This window comes from Callospermophilus lateralis, chromosome 14 (genome assembly GCF_048772815.1).
Source record: "Callospermophilus lateralis isolate mCalLat2 chromosome 14, mCalLat2.hap1, whole genome shotgun sequence".
In the NCBI taxonomy this organism is placed as follows: Eukaryota; Metazoa; Chordata; class Mammalia; order Rodentia; family Sciuridae; genus Callospermophilus; species Callospermophilus lateralis.
Window position 1 is genome coordinate 106205829 of NC_135318.1, and position 25649 is coordinate 106231477.

Consider the following 25649-nt stretch of genomic DNA (forward strand, 5'->3'; position numbering starts at 1 on the left):
AGAGAGAAAGAGAGAGAGAGAAAAACTTACCAGAGCTTTATAAGGGAAAGTTTCTCTGAAATAATAAAACAGATTCTGCAGTTAAAGAAACATACGTTATATGCCATGAAAAAATTAATGCAGAGCCATGAATATAAAGGTATACTTATTTAACGTCTAGTATGAAGAAAGATTATTTCAGGCACCTAAGCAGAAAAATCAAGGCCCTTCAAGAGCAAAGAAATCCCAAGAGAGTCTCAGATGTATACAGAGACAATGTAACCAAAAGACAATGTAACAAAGTCCACAAATTCTGAGGAAAATAAATTATGACCCAAGAGTATTATACAAAGAAAACTATTGTTCATGTGTACAAGGATTAGGTAGAAGTAAAATAATTCTAGGAGTGTAGCCCACAAAAGCACCATTTTGGGATAAAACCTTTTCTTACAGTATGATAAAAAGCAAAGATCATGAATCTTAAGCATCCTTTGAAATTTTTTTTTTTTGCAAAATGAGTATGCCTGTGTAGCATATCCAGACCAAAATGTAGAATAATGACATGGTTCCTAACATCTTATTATATATCCTAGTCATTAGCACCTTCCCAAAGTTAACCATTATTCTGCTTTCAACACTCTGAATTCATTTTGCCTGACTTTGAACTTTATTTAAATGAAACATATAGTGCTCACTTTGTGTGTGTGTGTGTCTGGCTTCTTTTTGATCAGCATAACTTATGTGCATTTTATCCATGTTGCTTGAAATAGCAGCTAAGTGATTTTTTTTTTATTGTATTCTGGATATATTGAATATTATGAGATGAAACTTCAGGTCCTACCAGAATCTTTTAAAGAATGTTAACTTTTTTTCTGGTAAGCAGCTAGTCATCATGACTACCCCACTCCCTGCATTGTCCCGACCCCTTTCTGGGACGTGTGGCCCTAAGGTTGATTTAGAATCGCAAACCCTTGCAGTAGCATCTTCCTTGTCTGTGCGGGTCTTGGAAGGTGGTGAGAACTGCAGAACTCATAGCACATAGACTCCATCCCAACCTCCACATTGAGACAACCAAACTTTAGCATAGCTTCTAGCAGCAGGAGATTGGGTCCCTGTGATGACCGCTGAGAAAGTTCCACACCACCTGGAGAATCTGCCCTTTGTTCTAGCTGACACTTGACTATTCAGCTTCCTGTCCTCTCTTTCTGGAAGCATTTACCAGAAAGGGCTTACAACTGTGAGTAACATCTCCTACAACTCAAAAATGTTTTTCTCAAGAACCTGAAACCCGTCCCTTGGAAATGTAATCATCAGAGAAGGACAAGCTCTCCCACTCTCTGGTGGGAGGACAGAGTACTAACTGATAATCGCCAGCAAACAGGGCGGCCTAGTTCACTTATGCTGACCGCCCTTTGTAATTTTCCACTTCCCTGAATCTACTGAGGCTGCACTCACCTGCTTTCCTCTCCTTTATGCTTCCTTTAAAACACTCAGACTGCTCTACACAGATTGATCAGCACTCTGCTCTCTTTTACTATCATTCGTTCCTGAAAAATAAAAAAAATCCTCTTTCACTGCTTTAGCTACAGTCCAGGTAGGTTCACTGTTAACAGTGGTCTGGGCCGCAGTTCAGCTGTCAAAGCCTGTGCTATCAGTCATGTCCAGAGTCACTTACATAGACCTAAAGGGTCTGGTTCACTAGTTTCTTCCTCTCCAGGTTTTCTGACTCCCAGGGGGCCCTTTCCTCCAACTCTGGGTCTAAATCCGATGCTTTGAAACTCCTCTGTGCTGTTGTGCAGCTACATGACAAAGCAGGGAGACAGAGGAGCCTGTGGGAGCCACCATCACTGTGGCACTGTGACATCTCCACTAAGGCTCACAAAGGGGGGGCTGACTGTGAGAAGAACTCTGTCCTGCATAAGTTCCCCTTTCCGGTTTCTGACTGGAGAGCAGATTTTCCTGTCGGTACTTGAACTTATGAATAGTAATATATAGCAGTTTCAGGTAGGATTCTGTTAAACTGAATAAAGTTTGTCCTAAACCTGTCTTTGTACTTAGGTGATAAAGTCTGGCCCAAAATGGCCTCATAAACACTGAACTGTATTCTAGCTTGATGTGTAAACAAATTGTAACCTAAAACTATAACCTTGTAACCAAGAGACTGAGTCTTGGTAGAGCACATCTGTAGGGCTTCAGCCAATCACAGGATGCCAACAGATTAGGCCACACCCACATTAGGCAAATATCAACAGCAGCCAATCAGGTTGCTTCTTTTCTCTGGCTATAAATATGTCCTGCACCTATGGTGTGATGAGGGTATTCTGAACTGTCTTTGGTCTGTGGTTCTTCCTTAATCCCAATTTTCTTTCTTTCTTTCTTTCTTTCTTCCTTTTTTTTTTTTTTTTTTGGCTTTAAATTTTGACACTATATTTCTTGCTTGCTGCGTGTCTACCATGGGTTGGCAAAGAGGCTTTGTTCATCATTTTCACTCAGGGACTTAGGCAAACAGAAGCAACATCTCAACAAGCTTCTATATTTATAGGATGGGCAAAAGATAGATCAGGAAAACCGTATCCTGGTTCATTGAAGCAGAACATTTTTCTTGCTCAAGTTAAGGTCATTAAATTGAACTGACCTTACTTTTACTTTTAGGAAAATATAGGAATTGAGATAAATCAAACTAAACCAAAACGATTACACAGAGACCCCATGGTGGCATGACTATTCCTTGATGTTTGATTCTTTACCCTGTTCATTTGTCTGTAGTTTTCAGAAACCTCTGAGAGTTGCTTTATGTCTTACATGCAAGTTTTGTGGTTGTCATCATTATAATCAGTAAAGCATAATCTCTCCACTTTTACCAGAACCAGAACCTCCTCTATACACATACCTTTAAATATTGGGGTCAAACAGGAAACATTTCTGTTCTTAAAAATACCATATATATTATTAGTGTCGTAAAATGATGTAATGTTTGCATGTTGCGGATTTATCTTGGTTTAATCAATTTCCTGATATTTAGATGCCTTAAATTTTCATTAGTATGAATAATGCTTCATAATGCTTCTGTAAACATCTGTTAGTATGTCTAATTTCTTTCTTTCTTTTTTTACAGTATCTCAATTTATTTACTTTTTTTATTTGTTCTTTTTAGTTATATGTGACAGTAGACTGTTTTGACATATTACACATACATGGGAATATTACTTCCCATTCTTGTGGTTTTACATGATGTGGAGTCACACTGCTCATGTATTCATATATGAACATAGGAAAGTAATGTCTCATTCATTCTACTGTCTTTCCTATTCCCAACCCCCCACCCCACCCCTTCACTGTCTAATTTATTTCTCAAGCCAGCACAAGTAAATGGTAGGAATAGATATAAGGCCCAGAGTGACCTATTACTTTGGATTAATCTTTACAAAACCCTACGGAATATTTATTTTTGTTCCTGCTTACAGACAAGGCAGGCCTAAAGAGGGACAGTTTTTTCCCCCAAGTTAACAGTGAGGATGTGATGGAGCTGAGATTTCAAGCTGGAGGTGCTTGGTCAAATGAAGAGTGAAGTTGGATGTAGATGGCTTTGAAGCAGAGACATCTGGGTTTCATTTATATTTGTGATGCTTACTGTATTAAGCAGCATTTTTAATAGACACAGAACTAAGAGGATCTCTATCTCATTCTGTCATCTAACTACCTGCCCACCTACCTACCTTTTTATCATCTATCAAGAGATTTGAAAGAATTGGCTCATGCAATTGTGGGGAATAGCAATATAAAGCAGGCCAGGGCCTTGAAATTCAGGTAAGAGTTAATCTTGTGGTCTGGAGTCTAAATCCACAAGGCAGGCCAACAGGGTGGGAACTCAGGTCAGGTTATAAATACCATTCCCAGCAAAGTCTAGACTAGTGCTTGACCAACAACAGGTCACTGTAGCCTAGCCAAGTTGAAACATTGACCATCACACTGATTGCATGACTCTGGGAGTCATCAGTTCAGCTTTTGTGTCTCAGAATCCCCATCTCTAAAATGAGAAATGATGTTTCATTAGATTGAAGGAATATTTAATATTAGGTCCTGTTTGGTACAGAATGAATGCTCAGTCAACATAATTCCCATCTCAGAACAAGATTTTTTAAAAAAGCAAACAACCCTTAATCATAATAATCTCTAGTGTTGTTGATTGAGAGGAAGCAGCTAGCACTGTTTGCTGCTCAAGTATTTAAGCATTCTGTAGCTAAGATGTGCATTCATGAGTGAGCATAATTTTATATTTTTATTTTTTGTATCTTCAAAGAAGTAGGTTTGCACTGTATTGTTTTTTTAACCAGGGATCGAATTCAGGGGGGCTTAACAATTGAGCTGTATCTCCAACCCTTTTTATTTTGAGGCAGGGTCTCACAAAATTGTTTAGGGCCTCATTAAGTTGCTGAGACTGGCTTTGAACTCTTGATGCTCCTGCCTCAGCCTCCAGAGACACTCGGATTATAGGCATGTGCCTCTGTACCTGGCTGCACTAATTTTGATATAAAAATTCTATCTTGTTTTTCTGTATGTTCACCAGTTTTTTAAAAAATTGTGATTTCAAAATAATTTCCTATTCATAGAAGAGCCACAAATATAATACAGAGAGAAATGAGAAGGTTAACATTTCATCACATTTGCCTTATGATTCTTTCTCCATGTATAGATAATCACATTTGTTTTTTTCTTTTCATTTTGAGAGTGGATGACACACACAATGCCCTGTATTCTTTTTTACTTCAGTGTATATTTCCTACTAAAGATATTCTCTTTCCTTACTATCAAGGGAAAAGAGATAGAAGGGTCTGAGGAGTTCCCAGGGAGGAGGAGAAACTCAGGACCAGTGGCGTCTTGGCATACATGATGAAAAAGAATTTCAGCACACTGCAGACAAAGGCACAGACAGAGATTTATTTAGGAAGCTGATCCACATTCAGGGGAGAATGAGGGCTATTGAGAGTGAGAAGCCACCTTGGGTTAGGGGTCCAATATTTATAGAGGGGCAGTAGTTAGGGGCCAGACTGGAGGTGGAGCCAGGGTGGAGCTGCTCAGTTGTCCTGTTTTCCCTGCAACTGTGTGGTTCCTTCATTTTACAAGCGGGACAGGGGGTGGGGTGGCAAGGGCATGTCACTCAAGAGTCAAAATTGTTCCTGAGTGCTTGATGCACCTCAGTGGTTCACAGACGACTCCTTTGAGACTCAGCATCTCTCCCTCTCTCTCTCTCTCTCTCTCTCTCTCTCTCTCTCTCTCTCTGTCTTTATCCTAAATCCCCAGATTGTTACCACAGAAATGTGATATGAGCCCTCATCTTAAAGAGGAGGAAAACAAGGTACAAAAGTTTGCCTTTCCTAGAATCTGCCACCCCTCTAAGGAGGGCAGAAACTTACTCCTCTTTTTCCCAAATGTACACAAAATAGAGACGTATGAGGGTTCCCCCTACCCATGTGCACTTCACCATATTCCATAATTCTCCACATATGCCGAGCTTATCTCTATTCTCCCTTTCTCCTTCTCCATGCTGGACTATTTCCATGTATCTTATCAGTTCATGCACAAACACTTCAGAATGTCCAACAGGAGGATTCATTAAAATGACACACAAAAAAACTGTAACCCCTAATGCTATAATCATGCCTAAAAACAATTCCTCTCTGCTGTCCAGAGCCCAAATTTCCCCCAGTTGTCTCACAAATGTCATTTAGACTTCTTGAATCAAGACCCAAGGAAAATCCACACCCTACAGTTGGTTAATAATATTCCTTCTTATTTCTTCCTTGTCTTTTGTTGTTGTTGAAGAAATTGTTGAACTGTCTCATAGACACAACTGGCCAATGGTAGATGAACAGTGGGCTTTATGACTTTAAACAAATAAGGAGAACTATGGTAAGGGGAAGATTAAAAGATTAAGCTATTTGTTGTTCACATTCTAATCCTGCATATGTACCCTACAGAAATGTTCACATATATCCAAGAATAGTTATTTCAACATAGTTTAAAATTGCCTAAAATGTGGAAACAACCCAATGTCTCAGTGGAAGAAGAGGTAATAAATTGTGATACGATCATATAATGTAACATTGCAATTCAGTGAAAATAATGAACTCGAGCTAGATTTATAAAATATAAATACGTTTCTATTATATGTTGAATTAAAAAGAGAACATTGCAAAGGAATACTATAAATTGTATATTGATACATAGAAATGCATGTGGGGGTAAAGATAAGCAATGATTGATAGCAATTTCCAAACCCTGGCACTGGGACCCTGGAGGAGGGACTGGGTGGGAGAGGAACACATTTGGGTAGAAGCAGAATGAGGAAATTCTACTGTATCTGAATTGTTTTGTACATCTAGTAGGATTGAAATATTTAGGAGTATCAAAGAATGCTATGTCATAGAGTCAAACTCCATTTCCAGTGATTAAAGTCTACCTCATCATTTGTTACTAAGACACATAGCAGCTCACCTGCACTTAGAACCTCCCACCCTTAGCTATTTTCTTGCCTCCTTCCTACTGTTCTGATTTCTTTCACAACCTTTCATCCTTGCCTATAGCTCATGATGCATCTGAAAAATTATATGCATTATCTACTATCTATGCACCTCTCAGCTCATCCATCTTCCTATCTCTTTAGCTAATCTGTTTATCCATTTCTCTCTGTCATCTATCCACCCAACAATCTATCACCTCCCTGTGTCTGTATAATGAGAAACACTGAATTTTTCTACTAACTGGAGGTTTGAATTCAACCCCTCTTTCTGTTAGAACTAGTTCTAAAATGCTTTCCTGGGAAAAGCTCCCCCAAAAAGGAGAGGAGGGGGAAGCGTAATTCCCTGGGGACTTGCAGAGCGCATCAGCTCTGGTTACTGTAGTGCCTCAGATCTGCTTGGCCTTTGAGATCTGTTCCAGAGAGGCTGCCGGAGGTCCGCGAGTGATCCCTTTTCTGTTGCTGAAGGTGAGTCGCCGACTGCCTTCGCCTGTGCTGCTATTTGTTGCTGGTTGGCATTTCCTCAAAGAGCTTGACCGCAGTGTTTCCCTTTCAGGCTTCAATCCACCTTCTGCCCTCTGACTGCAGAGCAGCTCTTTCTTTCTCTTACATCCCTCACCTTATGTTCAGAGTGAGATAGAAGACAGATATGGGGGAAATTGGAGAAAAATTAATACCACACAATGTGCAGCACTCCTCCCCCCAATTCCCAGCTACATGTTTTCATCTCGCTGTTTGTTTATTTATATATTTATGTATGTACCAGGGATTGAACCCAGGGCGCTTAACCGCTGAGCCACATCCCCAGCCCTCTTCACATTTTATTTTGAGATGAGGTCTTGCTAAGTTGCTGAGGCTGGCTTTGAACTTGCAATAGTCCTGCCTCAGCCTCCCAAATCACTGGGATTACAGGTGTGTGCCACTGCACCCAGCTTAATCTTGCTATCTCTTTAAGGCTTATTAAAGGCAATTATCTAGAGGGAGTGAATTAACACTCCTATTTTAAAGAGTGAACAAAATGTTTAATTAAAAAAATTTTTTTTGGTTGTAGATGGACACAATTTATTTATACATGGTGCTGAGGATTAAATTCAGTGCCTCATGCATGGGAGGCAAGCACTCTACCACTGAGCTACAACCTCAGCCCCAAAATGTTTAACTTTTCCCTATATTCAAACAAACAATATGAGCAGGGTAATTTGGTGACTTGGCTGCTTAGATAGAATATTTGCACAGGCTGCATATATCTGGGGCACAAGATCTGGAGATTAAATGTGCAGGTTAGGATATCACCTGCTGCCAGACCCAAAACAAGAAATGTCAAATAGTGACCTTTATTTCAGAAACTTTACAAAAAATTTTGCCTAGAGCAGACTAAGAAATGTGCTAGCAATCTTTATTGAGATGTAATACATACTGGAAAGGAAAGGATCTGGGACCTGAGGTCCCCCAGGGCCACATACCATGTCTCACTCTCTACTCCCAACAGACCCTCCACCTCCTTAAGCAGTGTTCACCGAGTGCCAGGGATCAACAGCAGAAACGTTGGTAGAGCTCTAGGGTGGAGGAAGCTCATAGCATTGACCAGGATAGCAGCCTCTTTCTTGTCTTCAGCTAGCCAGGGAAGGGGGTCTAAGCTCTGTGTCTTTCTTCAAATCAAGACAACATTTGTTCAATTAATATTGATTAGGGCTGGGGATGTATCTCAGTAGTAGAGAGCTTGCCTGCATATGTAAAGCTTTGAACTCCATCCCCTGCAGTGCAAAAATAAAGGAGAAGGAGACGCAGAAGGAGAAAAGTAGTATCTGTCTATCTATCTATAATATAGATTAAGGATCAGAGCTACTGCTTTCAGTACCTACACTTTGATACTGTGTCACAAAACCACAATAATTATAACAGGTCAGACTGGCAAAAACAATAGATACATTACTGGAATAGAACAGAAAATCCTGAAGTAGGAAATTTAATATATGATAGTTTCAGAGCAGCAGTAGAGGACTTTGTTTGTTTAACAAATAGTTGAGACAAATAAAAATAATATATAACTCTTTTGACAACCCATTCCAAATGACTTAGAGCTTTAAATGTAAAAAAAATGACAGTCAGCACAGGAGAACACTTTTAAAAATAAGAATATGAAGAGAACATTAAGAGGTGGAAGCTCCTTATGACACCAAGACATATAAAAAGTGAATGTTAAAAATGTGATAACATTAAAACATTTCTATAAAGAAAGAAATGCAAAAAATAAAAGATTTTTACAAGTCAGAGAAAAAAGTGCTTATAATTGAGTATTATGCGTGGCATATGGAACTGAGTGATCTGGAACTGGTGTCAGTCCTGCTTCTATGGAATACAGGTGTTGTGATTTAGATATGAGGAGTTCCCCAGAAGCTCAAGTGAGAGACAATGCAAGAAGGCTTAGAGGCGAGGTGACTGAGTTGTGAGAGCCTTTACCTAATCAATGTATTAATCTACTTGAATGGGCTAGCTGGTGGTGGCCATAGGCAGGTAGGGTGTGTCTGGAGGAGGTGGGTCATTGAGGGTGTGCTTTCGGGGTATACCTTTTGTCCTTGGTGAGCAGAGCTCTGTCTGCTTCCTGGTGGCCATGTCCTGAGTTGCTTTCTTCTACCTGCCCTTCCCCATGATGCTCTACCTCATCACAGGCACAGACAGTGGAGGTGGCCGTTTGAGGACTGAGACTTCTGTGATCCCCCAAAGAAACTTTTCTCCTCTAAAATTGTTCCTGTCCGGTCTTTGGGTCCCAGCAGTGAAAACGCTAAATAAAACAACAAGCCGCTATGATCAAGTCTGTACTTTCTTTGAGTTATTGGTACCAGTCATTGACAGTACCTTTCTATTGGACTGTAGGTTTGAGGACAAACTTGATTTAGTCCCTATCTGTTTTTCAACTTGTACCTCTAATGTCCTCCAGAGGCTGAAGTGGCCCGTAAACACTGTTTTCTGAATAGCATGTAGTACCAGATTTAATGGACGTACATCTCTCTCTTCCTCTCTTCTCACTTACTGTCTCAAGTCTCTCAACTTGGGTGTCATTCTTTCTTCTAAGTTCAACTCAAAATTCATTGTTTGTGAGGTATCCCTGGCCCATTTCACTTTAAAGGCATGAGTACAAATCTCTGTCAGCTCTCAACCTCAAGCCTGCATTTCTCTGATAATTCACGCCCACACATCCTCCTTCCGCGGACTTCTGTTTTTCAGCCAATAATCTCATCTGTCTCATCACGGAGAAAACAGAAACAAGGAGCGGCAACTTGTTCTTTCCATCTCAGGCCTGCTGAAATACCTGCATTTGGATGAATGCTGCCAGTGAGGCCATTCTCTGCCACCTGCCTCTGGTGTCTACTCTGGTAATGACCCCCTTTCCTCTCATGAAAAATGCCATTTAAATTTCTGCTAATTGATCATCCCAATAGTCAAAGGTACTGTAATAACTTTTGGTGAAAAAACAAAACGAAACAAACAAACAAAAACAAAGTGAAAGCAAACCTCTCTGGATCCACAACCCCCTTAAACTCTGGCCCCATTTCTCTGCTGACCTTCAGGCAGCAGCACATAGTGACAGTAGTCTCTGCCCCTGGCCTCCCAGTCCCCCTGGTCCCCTGATAGCGCACTACAGTCAGCTGTGACTCCAGCCCACCCCCCTGGCCTCCCAGTCCCCCTGGTCCCCTGATAGCGCACTACAGTCAGCTGTGACTCCAGCCCACCCCCCTGGCCTCCCAGTCCCCCTGGTCCCCTGATAGCGCACTACAGTCAGCTGTGACTCCAGCCCACCCTCTTCTCAAGTCTGGGCGGAGCTCTCAGGCCTCTCCCACCTCCCTCCAGTGGTGTTGGACCCTGTAAATCAGGGGCTTCCTTCTTGTCATTCTTTTCCCTTGGCATCGTGGACACCATGCTTTCCTGATTTTCCCTCATCTCTTTCTTTTCTAAGGGCTTTGGCTGATTCCTCCTCTTATCCATGACTTCTCTATAGTGTAGTGTCCTGGGCTTTTCTGGCCTTATGCTGTCCTGTGGGCACACAGAACACCACGTAAATTCTCATGAGGCTCCAGAGTTTATCTCTGACTCTGTCCCTCTGCCTCACCCCACTGCCCGGGTCCAGATTCACATACAGATAGACCCTAAGTTTATTTATGATCTTTCAACTTTATCATGGGAGATGGTACATACTTAATAGAAACCAAACTAAATTTGAGTTTAGATCTTTGCCTCCACTAGCAATCTACAATCCTCTCTGGCAATGCTGGGCAGCAGTGAGGTGGGTACAGTGCATTTTCTACTTACAATGTTTGCAACTTGCATTTTTTAAAAAATATTTTTTAGTTGTCAATGGACCTTTATTTTATTTTTTGATACGTGATGCTGAGAATCGAATCCAGTGCCTCCACACATGCTAGGCAAGCACTCTGCCACTGAGCCTCAATCCCAGCCCTGCAACTTGCATTTTTTTTTTAAAGCATCTGTATTTAGTTCTCCACAGCTCCAGTACGTTATAAACAGCATCAGTTAGATTATGTGATGAAATCATTCACACCTGCAAGCTTCACGGTATATCCAGCGTTAAGTAAACTCTTGCCCTCCCACTCTCTGCTCCAAGAGAAAAAAAACAAGTCTTTTTTTTTTTTTTTTTTTTTGTAGTTTCTCCAACAAACCAGACTTTATCAGGTCTCAAGATATTTATACTTTCTTCATAGGTATTCACTCCCTCGCTTTATTAGCTTATTATCTCCTGCATCACCTGCTTAAGGGGCTTCCCAGCTACCCATACTAAAATTCCACGTCCCTCCACCCCTTTGAAGACAGTTCTTTCCTCTCATCCTTGTTTTCTCTGCTGCATCTACGCCTGTTATTCTATGATACACCTAAGTGCTGCCACGGAAAGTACATTTGGTAAGTCAAGGATCTTATCTTGTTCATCTCTGAATCCTTGCACCCAGAATAGAGTCTGGTGCTTAGCAGATCCTTGGGATATTTATGAAGTGAATGTATAAAGGTTTCAGACATTATTGATCTCTCCTTTTCCTATAGAGCTGCTGCATTTTTAAAATATACATGCATTGAATTATTGTCTACACTTTTATCTCTATTTAATTCTGCCCACTCAAAGATAGCACAAGTCATGGACTGAGCTTTATCTCTTCACGCTCTTTCCTGGAACAATGTACTGTAATAGGAAGCATTAAACATGGATATATTTATGTGATTGTGATTTAAGCTTTCCTTCTGATGTATTTTTAAAGGCAGCTTTATTCAATAGAAGCCAAGTTTAGATCTAAAAGAACACAAATCTAGCCCTGACTGAAAAATGGAATATTATTCTTGTGACATCCATTGTGTGAGAGGGCTCTCCCAAGAGATGAGGTGAACTCCAGTATGCTAGGCTCCAGCTCCTTCTGGTCATGATGGGTTAGTCATTCTTAAAAGGGGTATATGAACCCCTTTCAATAGGTCTAGGAAATGAAAAGTATTTTCACAATAATGCTAAGCAATTATCGGCCTTTTTGCAAATACAATGATGGGTATTTTAGTCTGTGTTCTGTTGCTATAAAGAAATACCTAAGATGGGAGAATTTATAAAGAAGAAAAGTTTCATTTTAGTTCATGGTTCTGGAAGTCCAAGAGCATGGTGCCGGCTTCTGGTGAGGACCACCTGCTGCTCCAGCCATAGTGGAAAGACACAAATGCAAACAGGTGTTTGCAGAAGAGGTCACATTCTAAGAGAAAAAGAGAAAGTCGAGGAAACCCAACTTGCTTTACAACGACCCACACTGTGACAACGAACTGACTCTTAAGGGAGCTACATTAAACCCTTTGGGAAGGTGGAACCCACCATGGCCCGATACTTCTTAAAGATCCCACCACTCTTCCACATCCTTACATTGGAGACGAAGCCCCAATGTAACTTTTGGTGGGAACCATAGTTGTAGGTAAAACTGCTGATGCCTTAGGACTTGTTAGCGCATTGGCACTCGACTGTGCTGGAAGTCACTGGAAAGAGCCTTTGCATGATTGACTTACAAGCTGATTTTCTTCATAGGAAATCATTTTTTCTTGAAAGAACTGACCAACTATGGTTATTCAAAATAGAGTATCAGAAAGACATTTTCTCAAAAATAAAGTTAGGCCTGTCATTTCAAGAAAAACAGGTGGCGGTATTTGCTGCCAATAATAATATCCAAAGTCTTCAGTGAAAATTGGAAGTTTGGAAAACTTGAAGAGCTCTCCAGTACTCATACAGTTTTCTGATGAGATCAGTGGTGATATTAGCGAATGGGCTTTTTTTTTGATATTGTAAAATGAATGAATCAACGTTTGGAATATCTGCATAACTCAGTGAACCAGTATTTTCCAAATGACCAATGCCTGATGCTACAAAATCATTCATGGGTGAAAGATGTGTTCAAAATACATGACAGTACATAGATTTCGATGTCACAGAATACAAAAAGTCCACTGATATAGGTTCAGATTCCTCACTGCAATGCACATTTGAAAAATTACTTGCTGAGTTTTGGTGTGCTATCAAAGAGAATACCCACAATCCTTTCTTTTTTTTTTTTTTACAGGTTTCATATTTTTAATCAGTTCTGTGAAGAATATCCTAAACACTACAAGAGACACAACAGAATATTTTTTCTTCCAGCGTTAAAAAAAAATGACATTCACAAACATTTTAAAGAGGCTTGTCTGTATAATCAAGGTGGTGATCTTGAATTTTAAGAAAAATTTATCATGTTCTTGACACAGATTGTTTATAGATACATTTAGAAATTGCTTTCTAGTCATGATAAACATTGTGTACAAGTTTTTAAAATGCCCCAACTTTAGCTTTAAAAAAAATTAGTCTGGCTAAACTTTTCCTTTTGCCAGAAGCAATGATCCTGAGAGCCCAAACTAAAAACTTGGTAAAAAGAAAAATACCTGGGGGCCTAACAAATGTGCTATAATTTGTCTTTAAATGAGAAAAAATTTTTTACACGGAGCTTTTTAAAAGGTCTTTTAACAAGCTACCTTGGGAGCTCAATTGAAAAATAGAAGTTGATGTACTAAAACAGATGTTTCAGCGCAGCTCCAAAAATCTTTATAAATACAGCGATTTGGAAGGATGATCCTGGATCAGAAGTGTTATTCCTTGTGTATCTACTTAACGTGTGCATGCCTCAACTCAGTTGTCATAATTGTCTCGATAATTTCCTCCTGAGTAGCGGTCATAGCCACCCTGGCTGCCACTATAGTCTCGGGACCGTCCATATCCATATCCATATCCTCCAGGTCGACTGTCATACCGGCCACTCCCATAGCCCTGGTCCCCACCACCTCTAGAGTAGCTGCGACCACGCCCATGGGCCCCCAAGGCACCCCCTCTGGTGCCCCGGGCAGACTTGCCTGCATGGTCCACCCGGATCTGCCGACCATCCAGGGACTCTCCATTCATGGCATCTGAGGCATGTTCTGGATTGGTGAAGGTGATGAAGCCAAAACCCCGGGATCGCTGAGTCTCCCGGTCCTTGACAACAACCACCTCAGAAATAGGCCCAAAGCTGCTGAAGTGGTCTTCCAGCGCCTGCTCATCAGTATTGAAGTTGAGTCCTCCCACGAACAGCTTCCCTTCTTCAGAAGACATGGCAGTGAATTTGAGTCCTGGAAATTGAAAAGTAAAAGCGCTGGAGAGACAGGAAGCTCTGAGGAGCAGGAAGAATAGGGCCCACAATCCTTTCCTAGGGCATAAAGTGATCCTGCATTTTCTAACAACATATTTTGTCATCCTGATTGAATTCATCAATACCAATCAAGTCATATATTGCAACAGATTGATTGCAGCAGCAGATATGACAACTTGGCCATTAAAGAGATTTACGATATATAAAACTATGTTATTCTTCTCACTACCTTTTTAAATTTAAAAAATGTAGTTATGTTCACAAAATTTGTACCATTTATATTAACATGTTATGGGCTTATTATTTTTAAAATTGATAATACCTGCTTTAAAGATATCTCAGTTTTGGGGCTGGGGATGTGGCTCAAGCGGTAGCGAGCTCACCTGGCATGCGTGCGACCTGGGTTTGATCCTCAGCACCACATACAAACAAAGATGTTGTGTCCGCCGAAAACTAAAAAATAAATATTAAAAAAAAGATATCTCACTTTTGATTTCCCAATATGGTAAGATTTTGAAAGACATATTTCACATAAAATCTCTTTGGAGGTCTCCATGTTTTTTTCTGGAGCAGGGAGTACTGGGGATTGAACTCAGGAGCACTCGACCACAAGCCACATCCCCAGCCCTCTTTTGTATTTTTTATTTAGAGACAGGGTCTCACTGGGTTGCTTAGTGCCTCACTTTTGCTGAGGCTGGCTTTGAATTCATGATCCTCCTGCCTCGGCCTCCCAAGTCTGGGAAGGAAGGCATGGGCCACTATTCCTGGCTGGAGACCTCAGTAATTTTAAGAGTGGAAAGGGTTTCTAAGATGAAGACATTTGAGAACTGCTGTCGTGGGTGCAGTGATGGTGGGAACAGGAAGAGTCTGTGTCCCCTTTCTTGGGGGGTGGTGACTTCGAGGAGACATGCTAATTCAGTGACAGTCATTATGGACAGGAACGAATTTACCTTGGAGAGTTGTACGTGTTTTAATTGGGCCCAAGAAAGTCTTGAAGTTATGAGTGGAAATGGGCTTGAGAGCACTCCTTTTCTCTCACGTGCTTTCAGTCACCAACACAATTTAAATGGGCCTTCACGAGTTTCTCTCTGGAGAACTGAGAGTTCCACCTGGTTTTCCATGTGCTTCTCTTCTGCCTCCCCGATTGTTAAATGCCCTTGCTGTTTTGTGCTTCACCTACAGTCTATCTTACTCAAAGTCTCTCTTTGCTACGGTTGAAGTGCCTCCCGCCCCTCCACCCCCAAAGCTCACATCATGGAACGTAAACTCCTCCCTGAGGAGTGTTGGGAGATAGAGCTTAGTGAGAGGCACGTGGGTCCTGGGCGTGACGTCTTCATCAAGGAACTAATCTCTTTCTTGAAGGAATAGCTATTGTGAGAGTTTGGTTCCCCGCCCCCCCCCTTTTTTTCTCTTTTGCACATACACATACACTTCCCTTTTCACTTTCTGCCATGAATTGAAACACCAAGAGGACTTTACCAGAAGTTCAGCAAATGCTGGCTCCATGCTCTTGGACTTCCTAGTCTCTAGAACCATAAGCTACATAATTCTCTATTCTTTTTTTTTTTAATTTATATATATATATTTAGTTGTTGATAAACCTTCATTTCTATTCATTTATTTATATGTGATGCTGAGAATCAAACCCAGTGCCTCACATATGCTAGGCAAATGCTCTAGCACTGAGCCACAGACCCAGTCCATCTCTATTCTTCATAAATTACATGGTCTCTGGTAATTTGTTATAGCAACAGAGAACAGTCTATGACATACTTGTTGGATGATTATGGGGTTTTCTGGTGCCTTTTTGTTTTCTCTCCCCGCTTTGAATGTCAATTTCTGCCTGATAGACACCAAGTCTGTTTGACCAGATCCAGGCATGGTCACACCCATTCTGGCCCTCAGTGGACCATCAGGGTGTGTCTGCTGAGTAAATAAATAAATAAATAAATAAATAAAGACACGTAATGCCACTTACGATGAAGATGGAAATTCTCAGTGGGTTACTCAACTCCTTCTGTTTTTGCTGTTTCCTTCCCCTTGGGGCCAGCTGCTTTGGGCATTTTAGTATTTCACCAGCCAAGAAACAGCTGAGAATTGATGATCAAGCCCTGGTCTCAGAGACTGGGCGTCTGCTCCAGGCTCTGCCTGTGACCAGCTGTGTGCTTTCAGGGCCACGAGAGCTTCCCCTTCCCACTGTATATAGACAATTCGATGAACAAATATTCTCTGGGTATAGAACAGTCAGACAAATATTTTGTCCTCTTGCTTATCTGAAATGCTAAAGCACAAGAGTCATGCATTTGCCCTGGTAAGGGCTTTTATTTCCAAGTGGAGTCAGGATGAATTTAAAACACCATTCACTGTGACCTGTAGTCTCTAAGCAATAAATTATATTTGTTAAGAAGCAAAGCATGATACATAGAGGGACAGAGAAACTCTTATCATACATCTAACCTTGACTTCAACCAACAAGATTTATATATTCATTCCACAGATTTTCACTTGTCCATGTGCCAGGATTGGTGTGGGGTCTGCGGTGGTCCTGGGATGTCAGACTTTGCCTTTTCTGCGGGTCCAGTTTCTTTGTTTTTAAAATGATTAAGTTATGAAATATGTTCTTTAAGATCTTTTCAAGCTTGAATTATATGTAATTTTAATTAGCTAGAGAAATAGCTCCTTGCTTCTCCTTTATGTATCTATTAAAATTTTAGGTAATTGAATTTAAAGATTCTTTGAGATTTAACCAGATTCAAGCCCTGCAAAACTTTACACTTTCTCCAAAGATTAATAATGAGATACTTCACTGATAAAGGGGAGAAGAGCAAATACCTTGGGAAATTTGAACATCTATGTCTCTGCATGATTCTTTCTCTTAGAAGTAAGTCTCCTCTGAATAGGACACATCAAATCCTCTCTGCTAATCTCAGTAACTCACATGTATCTTAACATATGGCTTCATTGGAGGTACTGATTAATTTTTCATGCCTGAGTCCCTCCACGCAATGACATGACTGCTGAAAGTTATTAATGTCATAAATTCAATTATTTTTTTACAAGGTACTGCTGTTCTGTGAGCACCCATGATGCTGTGGACTGGGCTGCTCCTTATTTCTGATGGAGAAGCAAGGAAAGTTATCTGTGTTCTTTAGGGTTCTTCTCTCCCCTTTCCTCTTTGATGTTCTACCCTTACAGGAACAAGTTCTGCCCTTCTTAGCCTAGTGATAAAATCCAAGGTCAACTCTTTTTGAAATAGTGTATGGATTCAGGAAGTAGCATAAGACAGCAAAGGGCTTCTGATCTGATACGTCCCAAGAAGGAATTCAGTTTCAAAAGATAGGCTCAGCACCATCTTTAAAAGAAAAACAAGTGTTTCATCCAAGGAAAGTGGTTTCCCAGGGATCAACTCAAGTCTGTTGGCTTCCAAGGTCTTGGGAGGGACGAGAACACCATAGACCTGGAGTGCATCACTCAGTGCTTTGAAAGACAGAGACAGACCCAGAGGCCAACGGATGTCAAGGGAAATTTTCTCGGCTTTGAAAGAGAAAAATGTTTTCTGAACTAAAGTGTGATACTCTTGAGGCTCCAGTTTCCTCACTTCAATGCCAACATTTTTCCCCTGTGTTCGCCGTCTTTCCTAACTCTCAATTTCAGATTTCTAGTGAAGGATATGGACAGTCTCTTATCTGTCTTTGAGTTCCCTCTTCATAGTACAGCTGCAGTACTGAGAAAGCTCAAAAAGCACTTTGAATGAATGGCTGGCTCTGACTTCTGATATGGTGGCCCTTGTCATGCCTCAAAGAAATGCTGGTCTTTTTAAGAGTGGGATTTAGACACATTTCTACTCCTCCTGGTAATTTGCAGGCATGAACGAAAGAGCAAAAGCTGCACATCACTGAACTAGGAGAGAATAATTGAGCTAGCTTGAAAAGCGAGTCCCCAAGCTCTGGAGCTTCCTGATAATAGAGAAACTGTCTTTTATGGAAATATTTCCCCATTAGTCAAAGATTTATTAAAGACCTATGATCGTGGGTCCCTCCCTCCCCTGGAACCTTTCTAGGTTCCGGGGATATACAACTGAGTTAAGGCATGGTACTTTTTCCACCAAGTGTGGATGAGAAGCTAGGGTTGCATGATTTAAAATACAGGAAGAAAGGAAGGAAGAAATGAATGAATGAATTCCCAACAAGATTTGTATTTTAGATAAACTAAGAATATGTTTTTATTATCTTTATAGTACAGATATTTCCAATTTGTGATTATTTGATGGCTACATGATGGTATGAAATTAATACATATTCAAAAGAAAACCATACTTTGAATTTTGATCTTTTCCTAAGTTGATCATTTGCTGTACAATGCTTTCTTAAAATTCTGGGCAGTGACAAAGAGCCCCAGTTCCCACTGAGAGATTGATGACCCTGCCACTATAGCATCCACATCCAGCAATCAGTCTTAGTTCAATACTTCACACATCCCTTAGGTCCAGTGGGCTTTTGGCTTGTACCTGCTCTGTTTTTTCAGTACAGCACAGTACTGACGAATTGCATGACATATACAACACTTTAATTACAAAATGGGTTTGCTAGATGATTTTGCCCAACTGTAGACTAATATAAATGTTCTGAGCATGTTTATTTTATTTTTAAAGTCATTCTTTATTGAGGTATACAGACCCTAAAATTTACCCATTTAAAATAATTTTTTTTAGTTGTAGATAGACACATTGCCTTTATTTAATTTATTCTTATGTGGTTCTGAGGATCGAACCCAGTGCCTCATACAAGTGCTAGGCAAGTGCTCTATCACTAAGCCACAATCACAACCCCTAAAATTTACCCATTTTAAGTACATGGTTCAATGAGTTTTGACAAAGTTGTAGCATTGTGTACAAGATGATACTTAGTTTATCTGTAATTCAGATTTAACTGGGAATCCTGTTTCTATATTTCCACCACCCATAAAAGTTCACCATGTGTATTTATAGTTAATCTTTTCTCTGCATCCCAGATTTTGACAACCACTGATATGTTTACTTATCATTATAGTTTTGGGTTCTAGGAAAATATACAGTATGTAGACTATTATGACTGCTTTTTATTGGTATATTACATTTATATATAATAGTGAGATTTGTTGTTTCATATTTTCACATGCATACAATAAATATAATTTGGTCAATTTAATTCCCCAGTACCTACGTTTTCCGTCTTCTCCTCCCTCCCTCCCCTTGGTCCCCTTTATGTATTTTACTCATTTCCTTTGTATTTTGATAAGATCTCCCTCACTCCACTTTCCCCCCATTTTTCTCTCTAGCTTCCACATAGGAGAGAAAAACATATGACCCTTCATTTTCTAAATATGGTTTATTTTTCTTAACATAATGCTCTCAAGCTCCATGCATTTTCCTGCAAACGACACAATTTAGTTCTCTATGGCTGCATAAAACCTGTTGTGTAAATATACCACAGTTTCACAATTTCCATTCATCCATTGATGGACACCGAGGCTGATTCCATAATTTGTTCTGAGCACATTTTGATAGGTTAGATGAAGCTATAGTGTGCTGTAGTTTGGATGCATTCAATGTATTTCTGACTTAAAGTATTTTTAGATCAATCACGGGTTTATCAAGATATAATTCCATTATAAATTAAGGAGCATCTGATTAAATATATCCCATGCAATATATGTGGCATACTTGTAAATAAAAATAATTATTCTTAGTTTATCTGTAATTCAAATTTAACTAGAAATTTTGTATTTTATTACTATTCTACAGTGGAACCCACCATACTGGTTCTGTGCACAGAATGTTCTCTAAGTTCAAGGGAGATGTAGTCTATTTAAAGAAGGATCCATATTTCTGAGAAGAAAGTGTATTCAGTCATTGATGGATGAAATAGTCTATACATGTCTGTTAAGTCTAAAATATTAATTGTGTTTTTTAGTTCTATAGCTTCTTTATTCAGTTTTTGTTTGGAGGAGCTATCCAGTGGTAAGAGAGCTGTGTTAAAGACAAATATTTGGGGTCCTGTAAGCCTCCTGTATTATTGTACTGTGTTCTTGAAATTGAGAAGCATTCATTTGATGTACATAGATGCTTCATTGTTTGGGACATAAGTATTTATGATTGCTATGTGCTAAGAGCCACAGCCAAGTAATATAATGCATGGCATTTTTGGTTGAAAGGTGACGCCAGCAAGCCATTGAGATGATATGATTATGTTAAGATCTGCATTCATATGGATATTGGACTCCTGCTGTCCACCTGGGCCTGCTAGACTCCTGGAGAGTTCCCATTGGTTGGGGAAGTGCGATAGGAGGGAATTCCGGAGGAGGGACTTCCTGTTGGGGTCCGGGAGAACGCCGCGTGGGTCGGTCGGCAATCTTCCCGGGAGCATATGGGGCATTGGCGGCAGTCTCAAACATAAAGTTTGTTGAGTGGCTCGTGATTTTGTGCCCAGCCAGACTGCGGCAGCTATGTCTTGTTGATGTATAATTCCCTTAAGCAGTCTGAAATGTTCTTCTTTGTCTCTTCTGATTAATTTAGGCTTGAAGTCCACTTTTTCTGATATGAGAAAAAAAAAAAAAACCCTGCTTGTTTATGAGATTCATGTGAATGATATGTTTTTTCCCATCCTTTTACCTTCAGTCTGTGGATGTCTTTGCCTATGAGATCAGTCTCTTGGAGACAGCATATTATTAGGCCTTTTTTTAAAAATCTAATCTGGCAATCTATGTCTTTTGATTGATGAATTTAGGTCATTTACATTCAATGTTATTATTGAGATGTGATTTTTATTCCTTGTCATTTTGATTTATTTCTGGTTTTTAATATGAATTAGTTTCTCCATCAATTCAATGTTCTTTTAGTGTGCTTCTGCCCTTTGCTGGTTTTCACTTTTATTTTTCATTTCTTCATGAAATACTTTATTGAGTATGTTTTGTAGTACAGGCTTTCTACTTATGAATTTTTTTTTAACTTTTGTTTATCAAGAAAGGTTTTTATTTCATCATCAGTTCTGAAGCTTAATTTTGCTGGGTATAGATTCTTGGCCTGCATCCATTTTCTTTCAGAGCTTGATATCTTATTCTAAGACCTCATGGCTTTGAGGATCTGGGCAGAGAGATCAGCTGAGATCTGTATTCGTTTCCCTAAAAATGTTACCTGTTGGTTTTTTTTCTGACAGCCTTTAAAATTCTATCCTTATTCTGTATGTTAGATATTTTCATAATAATATGCCTTGGTATGGATCTGTTGTAATTTTGAATATTTGGGGTCCTGTAAGCCTCCTGTATTTGATTTTCCATTTCATTCTTTTTTTTAAAATTCTTTTAAAATTTTTGTTTTTTAGTTGTAAATGGACACATATCTTTATTTTATTTATTTATTTTTATGCAGTGCTGAGGATCAAACCCAGGGCCTCATGCATGCAAGGTAAGCACTCTACCACTGAGCTACAACCCCAGCCTATTTCATTCTTTAGGTTAGGAAAATTTTCTGATATTATTTCATTGAAACGATTGTGCATTTCTTTCATTTGTATGTCCAAGACTTCATCTATCCCAATAAATCTTAAATTTGGTCTTTTCAGTTTATCTCTTATTTCTTGGAAGCTCTGTTCAAAGTCTCTTCACATCTTTTCTCCACAGTCAATTTTGTTTTTGATATTATATATTTTGTCTTCATTGCCTGAAACTGTCTACCAAGTGATCTAGTCTGTTGGTGATGGTTTCAGTTGCATTTTTAATTTGTTTTATTGATTCTTTTATTTTGAGGATTTCTGCTTGTTTTTTTTTTCAGAATCTCTCTTTGTTGAAGTGATTTTTCACTTCCTGTATTTTCTTTCTGATTTTATTCCTTATGCCATTCTTTAACGTGTATCTCCTACAACATCATAAAGTTGAAAAATTGTAAGTCAAACCAAAGTTGGAGATAAGCTGGTACTCTTGTTACTTATTAGTGCAAGATCAACAGTTTCTGGGAAATAGATCTGAGTATGATAACTTTAATTCTCATCTTAATACGTATTCTAAACAATAAAAATATCACTTATTAATAAAATATGTTTGTCAAGGAATGGAGACTACTCATTGCTCTCTAGCATGATAGGTAGTGATGGCTGAACTATTAAATGGGACAGCAAGTTCATTGAAGCACTCTATTCATTATTTACTTCAATGGACCTACTTTTATTTCTCATAATGTGCTCTGGAACAGTTGGAACACAAGTCAAAATGTATCTAAAAATACTCATGTGAAAAATGAATCATGCACCAGCTGGTTGCTATGTTTTTGTTGACAGGAACCTGATGACATGGATCGCAGCTCTATTTTCTAAATAATGATGTGCTTTTTTTTTTTTTTCAATATAATGTTACCAGATAGCAACTTTAAAGTATGAACCTTTGATTATTTTTAGTAGTATTATAGGTTTACCTCTACCCATTTGTCCTATCCTTTCTTGTCTGAAAGAGGATGGCCAAAATCTTAAATTTATGGCACAGGTCCTTGTGTTATACACTGATTCTATGGCCTAAACCAGCAATCATATGTTGCCAAACAAAACGTTTTTTTCCTCTAAGCTAACAGGCTCGGCTCATGGAAAACCAAATGCTTTCCCATCACTATCAAGAATTGAAATGTTAAAGATCAATTGTTTATGATGGATGATGTGAAGATCAATTTCAAATTGTTTAAACTGTTGTTAAGGAACAGATACCGTAAGTCAAGGCATAGGAGCCTGAATAGCTTTGGGAGCACTTAATGTTTTCTTAACAGAATAAAGGGGAGTCAATAAGCTTAGTTTATACTCTGGTGAATTAAACATTCTAATCTTCAAGTGGCATCCCCCCAACACTGGTTTAAGGGGAGACAAATCATGCTATATGTGGTTTTTCTTTAACTACTATAAACAAGGGAATGATCAGCAGTGGCTCCAAATGTATATTAAATATAAAAATTCTTATTGATTTTTAAATTTTAAGACTTTCTGAATTATGTAGATAAGTGTTTAATAAAAGACAAGTAGTCTTGGGCTGGGGTTGTGACTCAGTGGTAGAGCACTAGCCTGGTATGTGCGAGGCTCTGGGCTTGATCCTCAGCACCACATATACATAAAGGTATTATGTGCAACTACAGCTAAAAAATAAATAAATATTAAAAAAAAGAGAAGTAGTCTTGAGAACTGTGCCGATACAGTAGCCAATTGTCACATGGAAGTGACTACTGAGCATTTGTCATGTGGCTGGTCTGCATTGAGATGGTTTCTACCTATAAAATGCACAATGGGTTTAAATTGGATGAATAAAAATAATTTAAAGCATCTCAAATATATATTTTTATTATGAATAAAATGCTGAAGCTATATTTGACACACATTATATACAAAATATTAAAATTAATATGACCTTTTTCTTTTTAGTTTTTAAATTGGCTACTAGAAATTTTTTTTTTTTTTTTTTTTTTTTTTTGCCAGTGCTGTGGATTGAACCTAGGGCTTCATGCATGATAACCACCCACTCTATTCCTGAGCTATACTCAGCAAATACAACTTAGCTTACATTATAAAATCAGCCCTCCACATTGTGGATTACACCAACTATGAATAGAAAATATTCAGAAATAAAGTTGCATTGTACTGAACATGTTCAACTCATTTTCTTGTTATTATTCCCTAAACAATGCAGCATAATACAACTTGTAGAACTCTTACATTGGATTAAGTATGATAAGTACTCTAGAGATGACTTAAAGCACATAGGAGGATTGTGAATAGGTCATGTGCAAGGTGCTTGAGCATCCATAGATCTTGGCATCCTTGGGGAGTGGGGTCCTGAACTGATTCCCTGTGGATACTGAGGCACAAATGCGTTTCTATATACAGTGCTGCTCCAGAGGCTTAAAAATTAGAGAACATTTCAGAATGTAAAATTGAATCTCTCAGGCTGGGGTTGTGGCTCAGTGGTAGAGCGCTTGCCTAAGCAAGTGTGAGACACTGGATTCAATTCTTAGCACCACATATAAATAAATAAAATAAAGGTACATTGACAACTAAAAATATTTTTTAAAAATTAAATCTCTCTACTTCCAAAATTATTATTAAAAATGAAATACTCTAAGCAGAATCTTCTCTCTGACACCCACCTTGACTACTGACATCCAGAAATATCAGATAATACACTTGTACTGTTTTAAGCCACAAGTTTTGTAAAACGTCGTGATAGCAGCCATAGGAAACTAAGATAAACAGAGAAGGGCACCGAGACTCTGCAGAGTTAAGAAACTTGACCAAATTCCAAGTGCACAAGGAGTGTCCTTGAGGTTCACACTTAGAGCTCCTAATTCCAAGTGTAGAAATACGTACCCCATGGGAAGGAGTGACAGAGAGCATGCTGAGGGACCTCAGTAAGCTGAGATCACAGTCATCCCCCTTGCTGCACAGCCCCCTGAGAGTGAAAGCAATCAATTATCAGATCAGTAATAAGCTTTTGATGTTTAAGACTATACCGCCTTTGAAAGTGTTTTATTATTGTTGTTATTATTATTATTATTTTGGTACTGGGGATTGAACCAAGGGGCACATAACCACTAAGCCATATACTCAGACCTTTTTTAAAAAATTTGTTATCATGAGACAGGGTCTTGCTAAGTAGCTTAGGGCCTCTCTGAGTTGATAGGGCTGGCTTTGGACTTATGATTCTCCTGCCTCAGCCTTCTGATGAAAGTGCTTTTGTAATAAGAGGCTTAGGAAAGGGATCATTCCCTTCCTGGTAGGAGGAAGGTAAAGTTTGAAACAATGTTGCAATGACTTAATATTATGTGATTTAGTCACTCATGACTGAGCTCAGAAATGATGGCTCTATGTGGGAATATTTTTGAAGAAGTGGCCCATTCCAGGTTGCCAGAACCCACTGCATGGCAGGCATCATGAAGCAGAACTCATGTGACAGAATAAGTGGCTCTCCAACACAGGCAGCATTTTTAAACTTCATCACTTAGAATGCTGCATTAATGGAACATGGTCCAGCTCAATTTCTGTGATAGCACTGGACATCTGTAGGAAACAGACTAGGTCCCAAAGTCTGAGAGCCTACTGAGCAATGGAGATCCGGGTGATAACGGAAGCCCAGGGCAGCCTTCCTTCTTCCCGGTTCTCTCCCTCCCATCTCTCATTTTCCTTTCTGCCTCTGGTCTTCCTTCTCTGCTCTCTTTTCTTCTCTTCTTGCTCTTCACATTTGCTCAGGTGATCTCTGTTCCATGGTCAGTCCTTTCCTAACATCACAGGAAATCTCTGCTTGCCTCTGTGACGAGTTTAGCTTATCCAGAACTCACTGGGTTCCAGTTTCCATCACATCTTCCCCTTTCTTGTACTCCCCTGCTCCGGGAGGAACTTCCCAGGCAGTCATTCAAGTCAGACCGGGAGCATCCTGGACCCCTTCTTCCTTCTTGTCTGTGCCCAAGC

General features: G+C 39.4%; 1 pseudogene; it reads right to left on the reverse strand.

Moving 5' to 3' along the window:
* Nucleotides 1-13246: 13246 nt before the first annotated feature.
* Nucleotides 13247-14217, reverse strand: LOC143637881 (RNA-binding protein 3 pseudogene; annotated as a pseudogene).
* Nucleotides 14218-25649: the final 11432 nt, after the last annotated feature.